Source organism: Musa acuminata, chromosome BXJ1-7 (genome assembly GCF_036884655.1).
Source record: "Musa acuminata AAA Group cultivar baxijiao chromosome BXJ1-7, Cavendish_Baxijiao_AAA, whole genome shotgun sequence".
In the NCBI taxonomy this organism is placed as follows: domain Eukaryota; kingdom Viridiplantae; phylum Streptophyta; class Magnoliopsida; order Zingiberales; family Musaceae; genus Musa; species Musa acuminata.
In genome coordinates, this window is record NC_088333.1 from 19134206 (window position 1) to 19146282 (window position 12077).

The 12077-nt window shown below is 41.2% G+C and overlaps 1 long non-coding RNA gene across 1 annotated transcript; it reads right to left on the reverse strand.

Moving 5' to 3' along the window:
• Positions 1 to 5745: 5745 nt before the first annotated feature.
• Positions 5746 to 9173, reverse strand: LOC135678964 (uncharacterized). Its single transcript, XR_010515125.1, has 2 exons — positions 8099 to 9173; positions 5746 to 6048 (listed from the first exon to the last, which is right to left on the reverse strand). It is a non-coding gene; the product is annotated as an uncharacterized LOC135678964 (long non-coding RNA).
• Between the last annotated feature and the right edge of the window lie 2904 nt (positions 9174 to 12077).

Consider the following 12077-nt stretch of genomic DNA (forward strand, 5'->3'; position numbering starts at 1 on the left):
TGATTCTCCCTCTGGAGAGGCGGGACTTATCCCTCTTGGATAACTATCCCGTTGGAGCAACATCTCTCTTCGTTTCGGAGACCACCATCCCCTTGGACTACTCCGATCTGCTGAACAAACTGTGCACTGTTCTGCCTCCTGCAAACGCACTTGCTAGATTCCGACTCCATGTCAATACAACCCCCGCTGCACCCCTCAAGGCCTAGCAACATGTTGAACTTGTTGCACACTTTAGCCTCCGACGGACGTATCCTTCACATGCCGAAGAGAAAGTTTCAATGCTCCATGGCGCCGAGTTTTGGTCGCCTTGGGATGGCCACGAACATTCCGTCGTCCGCATACAAGCCCATGCATGAGTACCAAATTCTTCGAGTTAGCAATTCCCCTCACCTCTGTGAGCTTTGCATAACTCTTTTGGTTGTTGAGCAACTCATTCCACCTTGCATGGTCTCATTCTTGCCAAGCGCCTCGCTTGCCTAGAGAACCATCAAGTATAGTTGTCAACGTTGAGCCGTAGCTCAAACTCAGCCATCCCAACCTTTGTGCGCTCCAAATTCTTCTAAGCTTGCATGTTCTTGTGGTGCCTCTTGCGTGAAGGGTTGGCCATTCCTCTGAATACCAATCTCAGATGCCCGCTCTTCTGAGCGACTCTTTTCCCTACATCTCCAAGCCCGTTTTCCCTCAAACGCTCGCGCGTGTGCTGATTGCCCTCAACGCAGCCCCGCTAGGTCCCTCACGTTTGCATGTCAAGTGTTTCTATGAGTGCTTGTCCCGCTCTGATACCATATAACACGGACTTAGCTAGTTTTGCCTAAGTCGTGCGGCACCCTTGCGTGTCCGTCCGCAAAGGTCAGCTTCCCCGAAGCCTCTCATTGTCCCTTAGGACCAACAAAAGAGAGAATGGGTTAGAGAGAACGCCTCAATCAGGATCCACAAGCAAACATGTCTGAAAAACACTTCATAGACAATGCAAATTACAAACAAACTTTACAAGCTCTGAATAGTGGCACAACAAAGGGTAAAATGGTCCATTATAGACCGAAAAGCTCTCGCACGTGTCCACATGACACAACCTTTATTTACAAGCCTAAAGAGGCCACCAAGCCAACTAAAATGGGACTATTATGCCTTTGGCCGCCCCTCTACATGTTGTACAAGGCATGAACATGTCAAAAGACACGGATATAAATAAGCATTACGTCAAACACCATGTTTCGAAGTTTGTCCGTGACAGCCTGGCAGAGCTCGAAACTTGAGCTCTGGCGGTGCTACCTCTTGACAGAAGAGGTTGCACCGCCCAGTCTCGCTCGGAAACTGAGCCCGGGGCGGTGCCACCTCTTGGCTGGGGCGGTTGCCCCACCCAGTCTCGCTGGGAGACATAGCCTGGGCGGTGCTACCTCCCTGCCTGGGCGGTTGCACCTCCCACAGCAACCTAGGTCCGAATGGGTTGATCCATTCGGCCCAATTTGAGTTCTTTAGGGGCCCAATTGCCCCAAGATTAAGCTAATGGGATCACCTCCCATTTCTAACTTAATCAATGTGCTAACTACGATTATTTCCTAAGACAAATTCTGCAGCTTGCTCCGGTGCATCAATCGCTTCTTCCGGCGAGTTTCCGACGAACTTTCGTCGATCATCCGACGAACCCTCGGTGATGCTCCTGCGGACTTCCGGCAAACTCCTAGACTTGCGACGATCCACTTGGCAAGTTCCAATGAGCTCCTTTGGTAAGCTTCTGGACTTCTCGGATTTGTTCCCGCAGAACCTCCGATGACTTTCCGAACTTCCGTCGAGCTCTCGAACTCCCAACGTGATCATTGTCATGACTCCGGCGAAATCCTACTACATGTCTTACTTTCATCGTAGTCAATCTTGCACACTTATCTCAACACATACATTAGACAACAAATGACAATTGACTTCATCATCAAAATCTGAGATTCAACAATCTCCCCCTTTTTTATGATGACAATCAATTGATAATGGAGTTAACCTTAACTCCCCCTATTTATATGCCATACTTCTTGAATTTAAAAACTTTATAAATTCAAGAGACATATTCCCATCATGATTCCTATCATGATGTATTTCTTTGAAGATGATGTCAAGGCTTGACATACATTTTCAAATATAACAAGTTTGAATGATGGTAATTGTAGCAATTCATCATATTGTAAGATATCGACATGTAAAGCTGTGAAGCAAGATTTTGATATCATTATATGATGTACACATTTCGAATATTTTAGCAAGTGTAGCATTGCATCACATGGTAAGATATCAGCTCGTATGATGCAAATTTTTGTTTGATATCTTGATACAGAGCATATAGCAATGATAGCAATCCTATCATCATTAGTGATAGCAAACATATCAGCATCAGTGATAGCAACCATATCATCATTAGTAAACATATCAGCATCAACCATATCAACATTAGTGATAGTAAACATATCAATTCATATATTTCTCCCCCTTTGTCATCAACAAAAAGCATGGTAGATGTGATTCCAAGAGAACAATATAGGCAGGTTATCAAGTACATAAAGGAAGGCATGACACATATAATACTTTGAATACCTCTTCTCCTTGTATGTTATAATTCTTTGTGTATGAAGGAGGAAACTCATTTTTCAAAAAAATTTTCATAAGAGTGTACAGGAAAATCCGATTTTTTAGCATTCAAATTGTTAAGCAAATCCGAAAATAACCTCTTTCATGCATTCGGATATGAGTAAGCTACTGATTTTCAAAAACATTTTTATATTTGACACATAATTTCCAACATGTTATTTGATCAAGTGATACCAAAGCATGTAATAGTAATCAAGTGATTTGATCATTCACTAAAGTCCGAAAAATAATTTTAACTAGTTTAAGTATTCGAACACATCAACATTCCTAATTCTCTTCTTATAAAATCAAATTGTTCTTCACTTAGAGGTTTTGTAAAAAATTGAAGTTTCGTATCAATGTCATATTACGGACTTATCAACTACATTGGTATGTCACTTTATATTTATCACGGCACAAGGTTTTCAAAACATTTAGTTTCAATGTAAAATCCGAGATAAACAACAAGAGATGTCGGTAACTTTGCATAAGCTTACAGATCAATGTAAAGAGTAACATACGGAGTTTACAACATATCATGTAACCATATCAAAGACAAAGTCCTTCATGGTGAGTAACATAAAGAGTTTACAACATGCCATATTTAAAACAAAGTCCATGAGGAGTTTATAACAACAACAGATGATTGTGTTCATACAAGCTCATTCATGAGGTGGAAGGTTAAAGTGCCTAAATAAAGAGTCAAATTATCGATGAATTTGCTGCAGCTCAGTTAGGATTTGATCTTGTCGATGTTCAAGCCGTTCTTGTCTTTGTTCGAATCGGTCCATCCGAATCCCAATATCTTCGACAGATGATGTGTGAGTTTGCTCAAACGGATGTGTTTCCTCAAAGGGACAGATCGGAGGAGATTGGGTACCCCTAAAGACTGGTGTTTCCGGTTCTGGTTCAGGTTGAGGGGGATTAGTTCTTCTTGGCATTCTAACCCATTTACGGTTTCTATAAAAACATCTTAATCGATGAAGTAGATTTTTATTAATTATGCTGAATCTATCTACTTTTATTACTTCTTCTTCCGGTGGTATTATAATATCATAGGCTTTCATTATTTTAATTATTATACCACCATATGGGAGCATCATGTCTTTCTTAGATAGTTCCAACATGTTTTGTTGGATAAGATAACCAAGACAGATGTCATGTCCTTTCATGATCATATACATAGTTCCTAATTCTAATTGGCTTACTTCATCATGATGATATTGTTTAGGAAGAATGATGCTAGTTAGGTTGTGATGAAGTACCTTAGTGTTTAGAGGCAGTAAATGTTCACAACTTTTAGGAACAAATTCTAAGTTCGGATTGGCAAAAATTGTTTGTAGGGCTTCAACGTATATTGTTCCAACATTTTCATCATCCCATGATCCTCTAAAGTAAAGTCCTCTACTTTTCATGGGAATGCCTATCATGTCGCAAATGAATCTATCCGTAATTGAAATGTATTGTCCTAAGAGATAGGTGGACATCCTTTCTTCTTCATCTACTAGTATGTTGTTGTAAAACAATCTTACTAGTCTTAGATAGATGGGTTCATTAATTTGTAAGATAGGGAGTAGATCTAAGTTTGCAAACCACTGGATTGTCTCTAAGTCTCTTAGCTCACTTAAATCTACATATTTTCCCTTGTTGACACTCCTAAGTTCAAAAGAGGAAAAATTTTCAGCATGGTATTTTGAATCGAAAAGGGTGGAATCAAAGTCTTCTACTAATCTCCTCTTTCCTTTGTCTCTTGAGGATCTTCTTGATCCCATAACTACTGCTGTTTAGAATAACAATGATGAGCAAAAGTAAATGAATCTAGAACAAAGTTTAAGGACTTCTTAGAGAGTACCTTAATGAGATCTTCAAGAGAGGGATCTTCAAGAGAGGGAAGGAATGTTGATGCTTTGCTTCGAAATGAAGGGTATTTGGGATGCTTAGATGGGAGAAATGGGGATGGAGGAGGCTTAGGAGAGTAGAGGAGGGAAGGAAATGAGTTGGAGTCGGTTTCACCGCCGGCCCTAGCTTGAGTTATAAAGGGGCAGAGTTGCGGGCGGTTGCACCTCTGGCTAGAGCGGTGCAACCGCTTGCAACACGTGACAGCTGGAGGTGCTACCTCTAGCTGGGACGGTGCCACCGCTTGGTGAGCACTTGTTCTAATCTGAGAACTTTTCTATCTTGAGGAGAATTTTCATTCACAACAATCAACTTTACTTACGTAATTACGTAAGAATTTTCATTTTAAGACAGGGACTTTTGCACGATCAAGGTAGATTTTTATCGTGCACATTCTTAATGTCGTACACATGTTTGTGATAGTTTTTCCAAGTTGATAAGTCTTGCAAGTTCATAAAAGAGTTAGTCATTTCATGATACAGGGTTAAATTCGAGGGTTATGAACGGATGAAATTGATGGGTTCGAAAATCCAGGGATATGTGAATTTGGGAATCATACGTTTCTAATTCTGAAAAGTTAAACAGGATTGTATCTAGGTTGCATTTGTGATTTTACCCTTGTTGTTGTCTCCGAAAGTGACATAGCCTTCGTCTATGCTAGTGAGCTTAGAGAATTGAGATGGATTTCCGGTCATATGCCTTGAGCATCCACTATCAAGGTACCATCTCTTGCTCCTAGCTTGCGATGGTGTGGGTTTCTACAAGAAAGGATGATTTTTAGGTACCCATTTGCTTTTGGGTGCCTCAAAGATAGATCTACATTGTTTATCATGTTGCATAGAGTTTATCATGGTTCCTTTAGGAACCCAAATCAATTTGTTTGGACTAATTTTTTTGAATGGACAATAATGCGTCTTGTGTCCAAATTTGTAGCAAAAGTTACATTTGGCTTAGTGTTGAACATGTAAGATGGGGCCTTTTATAAAGGTAGTTGGATTTAGGTGAGGACTTCTCACAAATCCAATTCCACTCCTTTTTGGAATGTGACCCTTGTGTCACGCCCCTCAAAATATCCATGATTTTTTAAAATTTTCGTCACAGACCAATCCAGGATCCAAACTAACGTTTGAGGACACTGAAAACATTCTATTCATATTCACATCCATAAAACCTGTGCAGTTTATAATCATATATCACATCACTCGATAATTCACATTTATGGCAACCCAAGCCAACTTGACAAACATGAACAACATTTATAAATCCACAAGCTAAATAAATTATACAATCAGAACTCCAACTATTCACCACAAGTTCATATCACCATAAATTAGACTTAACATTCTGAAATTCCAAATAAGAGAGATCTCCTAACACTTTGATACAGTATATCCATTTCGGTTCATCGACAACATTTCATTACATACAAGACATACTTATACAACAATATCGTAATAACCAACCAGACTTGCCCATTATTCTGAATAGCTATCCACTGCCTCAGCCCAAATCAAACATCTCGAAGAGTGACAAGCTGACCTGAAAGATTTATATAACAACGGAGTGAGCCAAAAACGGCTCAGCAAGTGACAAAGCATATTCAGAACAAAAGGAACGGTTTCAAACGAGTAAGGTATCATAATGCAAGGCAGAATACAAGAATTCTCAAGGATACCATCTCAATAGATACCAAATCATACGTATCATGTCATTCAAAAACATATTTGATCCATAACGAATGGGGCATTGAGTAATTGGAACATATCAATGGCAGATAGGACATTTCAGAACATATTTGTTCATAACAAATGGAGCACAGAGTAATTGGAACATATCAATGGCAGATAGGACATTTCAGAACATATCAGTTCATAGCAAATGGAGCACAGAGTAATTGGAACATATCAATGGCAGATAGGACATTTCAGAACATATCAGTTCATAGCAAATGGAGCACAGAGTAATTGGAACATATCAAAGGCATATGAAATGTTCCGGAGCATATCAACGGCATATGGAACATTTCGAAGCATATCATCAGTGAATGAAGCATTTCAGAGCATATCGAAAACAAATATCGTACAGAAGCTCAAACGTCGTCTTTGACGTTGCAAACATATCAATCTTATCCAAAGCATGTACAGAAACACATAACCAAAGCTCTGGATATCATATCAAACATACAGAAGGTGTAGTGGGATCTCAGTCAGAATGTGATTCATCCATTTCTGAATGACCACCTGACAAAAGTCTCCCACGTCTGGGAGCTCCATCCACCCACGTCTAGGTGAAGTCAAAGGGGGCCGGCAGAGCATCGCAGGCTCTAAGCAATATCCCACATAGCGGGACCCCACATAGCGGGCAAATAAGCGCATACCAGAATATCCCACGTAGCGGGACCCCACATAGCGGGCAAATCAGCGCATACCCTTTACCATTTCTGGCAAAGGTCCAGACAATCCCACACACCAGAGTACAAAAGGACAGTTTCAACAATAAGTAGCATATATCGGAAGCACACGCGGAACAACAAACGTACATGTGCCTTTACGAGTCAATCCGAAGTAAGCAATAATCTTTCACAAGTATATTCAGATTTGAAGGGAATTGAAAGCAAGGGCACATATGGAATCCAAGCAATCACAAATAACTCAATTCAATAAGAAGATTTGATGAATTCAATGTCCAAAAGAATGAAACTGGAATAGGCACATATCGAAAGCAAATGCGGAACAATAGGATATACATGTGCCTATATGAGTCAATACGATATAGCATAAACGTTACACAACAGTTTTCAAGAATGCAATAATTTTAAGGACAAGAGCATACAAGAATTCAAAGTAGTAATATAAAGCTCAATTGAATAAGAAGGCTAAAGGATATCAATTTCCAAAGGAATGAAACCAGAATATGAGAAATCGACCAAAGCTCGATTTCTGGCAGAATACAGAAGGCACATTGAACAAATGATTCAAACTATCAATCGTGCTCCAATTTACTCAGAAATAATCATTGGATAATACTTTCAGATAAGACAGGCTTCATATGAATTGAACTGTCCAACAGAGAGAGTTACAAATAATTTGGTAAGCAAGAGTCATAGAACAAAATCTCTGTTGGCAGAATTCATAATGTCAGATTCAACAGATAACTGGGCAGGTGTTTGGATTTCAGATCTTTCAATCCATATATCAAAGAAAGGTCTACGAGTCTAGTTTCCAATGAAATCAGTTTTGAACAAATCAGAGTTTCCACAAAGTCTTATAGGCAGTTCGGTATCAAAAGATCAGAATCTCAAAAGTTGCACAGATTCGAATCGTTACATGTAAACAGGAGATATAACAAATGCAAGGCTAGTACAATTCAAAGTTCCTGATAATCAAAGCAAATGTAGAGATAAAAAATGGCAGTGGGGAAAAATCAGGATACTTGCAATAAGACATATAAGAGCAATTATAGGAAAAACGATCAGGAAACTTGCAATAAGGCATATCAGAGCAATTATAGGAGAAACGAACAGGGAACTTGCAATAGAAAGGATTGAAACAAGCGGGAAACTTGCAATAGGAAGAATCAGAAAACTTGCCTTTCAAAGATTTCGATCCGAAGATCCAAAGAAGGTGCCAGCTCAGATCCTTCTACTTTTCTTCCGTGTCCTCTCTCTGTTTCGTTTTGTGCTCCCGTTTTCTTCCTTTCTTCGCAACTACACCACGTGTCGAACATCGAGGCACAGTCACCTGCTCTCTCTTACTCTCATTCCTTCTTTTTTTCTTTCCCAAACGCAGCTGCCACAGCCGCCGTCACCGCCGCTGCCACAATCGCAGCCACGACCGCAACTGCGGTCACAACCGCAGCCCCCTTCCACTGCACTATTTCCTTCTTCCCTTCTCTCGTTCCTACTCTTTCTCTTTCCCAAAAGCAGCTACTGCAGCTACTGCAGCCACCACCGCTGCCGCAGCTACCGCAGCCAACGTTGCAGCCGCAGCCGGAGTCGCAGCCACGGCCGCAGCCACCACACTCGCAGCCTCTTCTTCCTCCCCTGCTCATCTTCCTCTCCTTCTTCTCTTCCAACTGCAGCTGCTATCGCCGCAGCCGTAGCCCCTTCTCTTCTTCCTCTCCTTCCCTTCTTCCTTTCTCTTCTTCTTCCTTTCCTTCTCTTCTTTCCCAGCTGCATGCTGCAGTCGCAGCCTCAGCCACGGCCACAGCCTTTTCTTCCTCCCCTGCTCATCTTCCTCTCCTTCTTCTCTTCCAACTGCAGCTGCCATCGCCACAGCCGCAGCCCCTTCTCTTCTTCCTCTCCTTCCCTTCTTCCTTTCTCTTCTTCTTCCTTTCCTTCTCTTCTTTCCCAGCTGCATGCTGCAGTCGCAGCCTCAGCCACGGCCACAGCCTTTTCTTCCTCCCCTGCTCATCTTCCTCTCCTTCTTCTCTTCCAACTGCAGCTGCCATCGCCGCAGCCGCAGCCCCTACTCTTCTTCCTCTCCTCCCCTTCTTCCTTTCTCTTCTTCTTTCCCTGCCACAGCTGCAGCTGCCACAACCGCAGCCGCAGCTACTTTCTTCCCTTCTCCTCTTCCTTTTCCTTCCTTTCTTCTTCTTCTCTTCTTCTCCTTCCTCCCCTTCTTCTCCCCGACATCACCCACACCCTCTCCTCTGTTTCCTCTGCAGGAAACAGAGGTATCACAACCTCTTCCCCTGCTTCCTCTTCCTCTTCTCTTCCTCTTCTTCTTCTTCTCCTCTTCGAACGCCCCACACCTCTCCTCTGTTTCCACCTGCAGGAAACAGAGGTGCTGCAGCCCTAGCTGCTGCCACCTCTCGCTCCTCTCCCTCTTCCCTCTCTTTTCCCTCTTCTTCTCCTCTTCCCTTTTCCTCCCCAACCCCACACCTCCTCGCTGCAGCCTTGCCGCAGCTATCCTCTTCTCTTCTTCTTCTTCTTCTTCTTCTCTTCTCCCTCTTCTTCCTCTCTTCTTCTCCCCACGCCCCACAGCTTCTCGCTGCAGCCCTCGCTGCAGCCACCTCCTCTTCTTCTTCTTCTCCTTCTTCTTCTTCTCTACTCCCTCTTCTTCCTCCTCTCTTCTTTTCCCTCTTCTTCTTCTTCTTCTTCTTCTTCTTCTTCTTCTTCTTCTCTTCTCCCTCTTCTTCCTCACGCCCCACCGCTCTCTCTGTTTCTGGAAGAAACAGAGTGCGTGGGCGGCGGTGGGATAATACCGAATTTTCGGTTTTCCCTTTTTTTTTTCTTTTTTTGCAACTTAGCAGTTTAGTCCTTGTAATTTCTATATTTACATATAGGTCCTCCAATTTACATATAAATCTTTATTAATAATTTTTAAAAGCGAGGGATATTACACCTTGTTTGCAAGGATCATGTTCAATGACTTGCTACCAACCTCGAATTTCTTCAAGGTGCCCTTAAGTAGCAGGTTTTCTTTTTGGAGAGTTTCTAGATCATGGCATTTGATACATGAATTTAAACTATCATGATATTTAGTTTTTAACTTATCAAAATCACAAGTAAGACTATCATGCTCCTTTTTTAGCAATTTATATTTTCTATTGATAATCTTGCATTCATCAAATAAGTCATGGAAGACATTTAATAATTCATCGAAAGATAAATCTGCATCTAATAAATTTGTTACCTCCTCTCCGATGGCCATTAAGGCGTAATGAGCAACTTGCTCGGTGTTGGACTCCTCTTCTTCGGACGCGCTCGAATCATCCCATGTTGCTTTGAGCGCCTTCTTCTTTGTTGTTGTCTTTTTGGCTTGGGGACAATCACTCTTGTAGTGTCCCGGCTTTTTGCACTCATAGCAAATAACTTGGTCCTTCTTGGGTTCAAGTTTATTTTTAGTGTCATTCTTAAACTTATTTCTTTTAATGAATTTTTTAAATTTTCTTGTTAGAAGTGCCAAGTCATCGTTACATTCCTCATCACTTGAGTTTTCTTTCAAGTGGTCTTCGAAAGTTCTAAGTGCCATATCCTTCATGTTCTTTGGAAGGATGTCTTCTTGCTCTTCATGAGCTTTGCAAGTCATCTCGTAGGTCATTAATAACCCAATTAGTTCTTCAAGAGGGAAGTTGTTTAGATCTTTTGCCTCTTGAATAGCAGTGACTTTAGGATCCCAACTCTTAGGAAGGGATCTTAGAATCTTATTTACGAGCTCAAAATCCGAAAAACTTTTTCCGAGTCCTTTTAGACCGTTGACGATATCCGTGAAACGGGTAAACATGTCGCCAATAGTCTCACTCGGTTTCATCCGGAAAAGTTCGAAAGAGTGTAACAAAAGATTGATTTTTGACTCTTTCACTCTACTTGTGCCTTCATGAGTCACTTCGAGTGTGTGCCAAATATCAAATGTAGTTTCACAAATCGAAATACGATTAAACTCGTTTTTATCAAGTGAGCAAAATAAGGCATTCATAGCCTTTGCATTAAGAGCGAAAGACTTCTTCTCCAAATCATTCCAATCGATCATTGGAAGAGAAGACTTTGAAAAACCATTCTCGATAAGATTCCAAAGTTCAATGTCCATAGAAATAAGAAAAATCCTCATTCAGGTCTTCCAATAGGTGTAGTCCGTCCCATTAAACATGGGTGGACGTGTAATAGAATGGCCCTCTTGGTTTCCGGCGTAAGCCATCTCTCTTAGGTTTTAATCCATTTGAGAGTTAACTAGGCTCTAATACCAATTCTTAGGATCGAGAGCACTAAGAGGGGGGGGGGGGGTGAATTAGTGCAGCAGAAATTTTTCAGCGATTAAAACGAAAGCTGCGTTCGTTCGATAAAAAACGATTTACGTCTAAGTGCAGATTTAGAAAGTTCTGAACTTAGAAACTTGTTCGTAAGATCGCAGAAGGCAGTAAGCAGTTATGATTGAAATCAAAACGTAAACGTAAACTGAAATATGATGATCGTACGAGAAAAGTCAATTTACGTCTAAATGCAGATTTGGAAAATTCTGAACTTAGAAACTTATTCGTAAGATCGTAGAAGGCAGTAAACAGTTATGATTGAAATCAAAACGTAAACATAAACTGAAATATGATGATTGTACGAGGAAAGCCGATTTACATCTAAACGCAGATTTACGTCTAAACGCAGACTTACGTCTGAACCTTGAAACTCGTTCATAAAATCGTAGAGGGTAGTAAGCTATTGAGAAGTTTGCAGTGAAGGTAAAATACTCAAAGGAAATGCAAACCGAGATTTAGAGTGGTTCGGTCAATCTTGACCTACTCCACTTTTGGCTTCCTCCACCGACGAGGTCACCGACGTCAACTAGAGGCCTTCGTTCAATAGGCGAAGGCCAACCACCCTCTTACAGATTCAATCCTTTTGACGGGCTTAGGAGACAACCCTTACAGAAGTTTTCTCTCCTCTCTTTACATCTCAAACTTGAAGAATAGAAAGAGGAGAACTAGCAATTTTGAGCTCTAAGAAACACAGAAAGACAGCAAGATTTTGAGTGTGTGTTATGTGCTTTCAGTGCTGAATGGGTGGGGTATTTATAGGCCCCAACCTAGTTCAAATTTGGAGCTCAAATTTGTCAATTCCCGGAATTCCGGGATCA